General features: G+C 41.6%; 1 pseudogene; it reads left to right on the top strand.

Moving 5' to 3' along the window:
- Positions 1 to 6: 6 nt before the first annotated feature.
- On the top strand, positions 7 to 3214 carry LOC143688546 (serine/threonine-protein phosphatase 2A 55 kDa regulatory subunit B delta isoform pseudogene; annotated as a pseudogene).

The following is a 3214-nucleotide window of genomic DNA, read 5'->3' on the forward strand; positions in this document are numbered from 1 at the left end:
TTGCATACTCATCGCCACGATGATTTCTTAGAACATTTGCATCAATTCAGAAAGAGAAATAAAAAGACGACAGAAAAAAGTTCATACGTATCATACACCTTATGTGCTCCCTTGCACCGATCATTAGCATTTCAATCTAAATTTACTTTAACGTTTGTTCCCCGTGTAATTTAATGTTATTCCATGTGTTTTCAGTCGTACTCTGGAATCGCCACCTCAGCCGCCCTCCTGTCCCTTCTCTAACTTGTCCATGGAGCGGGAGTGAACTCGAGCTACCCTGTTGGCTTATCTTTCTGGAAACCCTGGCTTTGTTTGTGGACATTTTCTGTCACATTTTTCCAAGTTCCTTTCCCTCCTCCCTCCTTCCTGCCTCCATCTCACCCTTTTGCAGGGATGGCTTTCTTCGGGTGAATTCCTCAGCAGCTCTGATCATATCACCGGAGGCCCTACTACACTTGACTACAGAAGCTGTACTACAGTGAACAGTTTCAAACGTGTGTGAGAGAGTAGTTTCCATAGATCAAGGAAGACGTTTCCCCATCTATAAATAAAGCACCAGACTCCATTATCCAGCCCCAGCCTCTGCTGTTAAACAGGGCTCTGTCCTGCCTCCAGGATATACAAAATGTCACACAGTTGCAGTCTTTACACTCTGAGGGGGCATCACTCTTACCATCAGCCCATGCCCTTGCCTGAATAAATGTGTAAATACTGCCCAAAAGAGAAGCTGAAGTAAAAGGCACCAGTGTGCCCACTGGTGCCTCTAACAGGAGGCATCTGAGCCCCTGAGGATATAGACTGAATCCACCCCTCTAAATAGTGGTTGGATGAGTCCCTTGTTCTGAGGTGACGGATTGGTATTTCTGGGTATGAGAGTTTATGTGCTGGAGGCTTCCATTTATTCCAAAAAGACCAATTATCCTCCTTTTGCGGTGGAAGGAAGTCTACAGCTCATCCCCATTAATTCTCGAGTTGCACGTCAGTACTTCTTCTACCTGGAGAGTCAAAGGCCTGACGTCATCAAGCAGGTTTCTACGAGAAAATGTCCTGCTTTCTTTATATATATATATTTTTCGTTATTTTTTTCATGTTTAAAACATTTTTTTGTTGTTTTTTTTCCTTAAATTTTCTTAGGACTAAATATTCATTAGTGAACTGGAGGATGGAACATCTGAAATCCAAAAAGAAACAGAAACTATAGGGAAAAGAATGGAAAAATTTGAGCAGGGGCTCAAGGAATTCAATGATAATATGAAGCACACAAATATATGTGTTGTGGGTGTCCCAGAAGGAGAAGAGAAGGGAAAAGGAGGAGAAAAACTAATGGAAGAAATTATCACTGAAAATTTCCCAACTCTTCCGAAAGACCTAAAATTACAGATCCAAGAAGTACAGCGCACCCCAAAGAGATTAGACCCAAATAGGCATTCTCCAAGACACTTACTAGTTAGAATGTCAGAGGTCAAAGAGAAAGAGAGGATCTTGAAAGCAGCAAGAGAAAAACAATACATCACATACACGGGAAACCCAATAAGACTATGTGCAGATTTCTCAGGAGAAACCATGGAAGCAAGAAGACACTGGGATGTTATATTTAAATTACTAAAAGAGAAAAACTACCACCCAAGTCTTCTTTATACAGCAAATTGTCCTTCAAAAATGAGGGAGAAATTAAAACATTTTCAGATAAAAAGTCACTGAGAGAATTTGTGACCAAGAGACCAGCTCTGCAAGAAATACTAAAGGGAGCACTAGAGTCAGGTATGAAAATACAGAAGAGTGAGGTATGGAGAAGAGTGTAGAAAGAAGGAAAATCAGATATGATATATATAATACAAAAGGCAAAATGGTAGAGGAAAGTATTACCCAAACAGTAATAACACTATATGTTAATGGACTGAATTCCCCGATCAAAAGACATAGACTGGCAGAATGGATTAAAAAACAGGATCCTTCTGTATGCTGTCTACAAGAAACACATCTTAGACCCAAAGATAAACATAGGTTGAAAGTGAAAGGTTGGGAAAAGGTATTTCATGCAAATGACAACAAGAAAAGAGCAGGAGTAGCTATACTAATATCCAACAAATTAAACTTCAAATGTAAAACAGTTAAAAGAGACAAATATGGATACTATCTACTAATAAAATGAACAATTCAACAAGAAGACATAACAATCATAAATATTTACGCACTGAATCAGAATGCCCCAAAATACGTGAGGAATACGCTGCAATTACTGAAAAGGGAAATAGACACATTTACCATAATAGTTGGAGACTTCAATTCCCCACTCTCATCAATGGACAGAACATCTAGACAGAGGCACTCGCCCCAGTGTAACGTGTTCATCTACAGCAGCAGCAAGGGCACCATCAGGCTCTGCGACACGTGCTCTTCCGCCCTGTGTGACAGGCACTCCAAGTTTTTTGAGGAACCTGAAAATCCCAGTAGTAGGTCCTTCTTTTCAGAAATAATTTCTTCCATATCTGATGTAAAATTTAGTCACAGTGGCTGCTACATGATAACTAGAGACTACCTGTCGGTGAAAATATGGGACCTCAACATGGAGAGCAGGCCAGTGGAGACACACCAGGTTCATGAATATCTTCGAAGCGAGCTTTGTTCTCTGTATGAAAATGACTGCATCTTTGACAAGTTCGAGTGCTGCTGGAACGGCTCTGATATTGCTATTATGACTGGATCCTACAACAATTTCTTTAGAATGTTTGATAGAAACACACGGAGGGATATTACATTGGAAGCTTCCAGAGAAAACAGCAAACCTCGAGTGATCTTAAAGCCTTGGAAAGTATGTACAGGTGGTAAGAGGAAGAAAGATGAGATTAGTGTGGACAGTCTGGACTTCAGCAAGAAGATTCTCCACACAGCCTGGCATCCCCTGGAGAACATCATTGCTGTAGCAGCCACCAATAACTTGTATATATTCCAGGACAAAATCAACTAACGAGGCTGATTTGAGGAACACATCTTACCTTGCATAATTAAGCCTGACTGTTTTTCCACCAGGAAAAAGGCATCACTGTCCTCTCTGTCCAGAGTGGTGACGCATGTCATTCCCCTGCTAGGCCACGGAGACGCTGCCTCGCTGGGCACTCTGGGGGGTTCTGTCTTCACGGAGGTGGGGCGTGAGTGCCACAGCTCACAGAACCACCCACTCAAAGCAGAATTGAGGGACCCACTCAATAAAGGC

Source organism: Tamandua tetradactyla, chromosome 1 (assembly GCF_023851605.1).
Source record: "Tamandua tetradactyla isolate mTamTet1 chromosome 1, mTamTet1.pri, whole genome shotgun sequence".
Classification (NCBI taxonomy): Eukaryota; Metazoa; Chordata; class Mammalia; order Pilosa; family Myrmecophagidae; genus Tamandua; species Tamandua tetradactyla.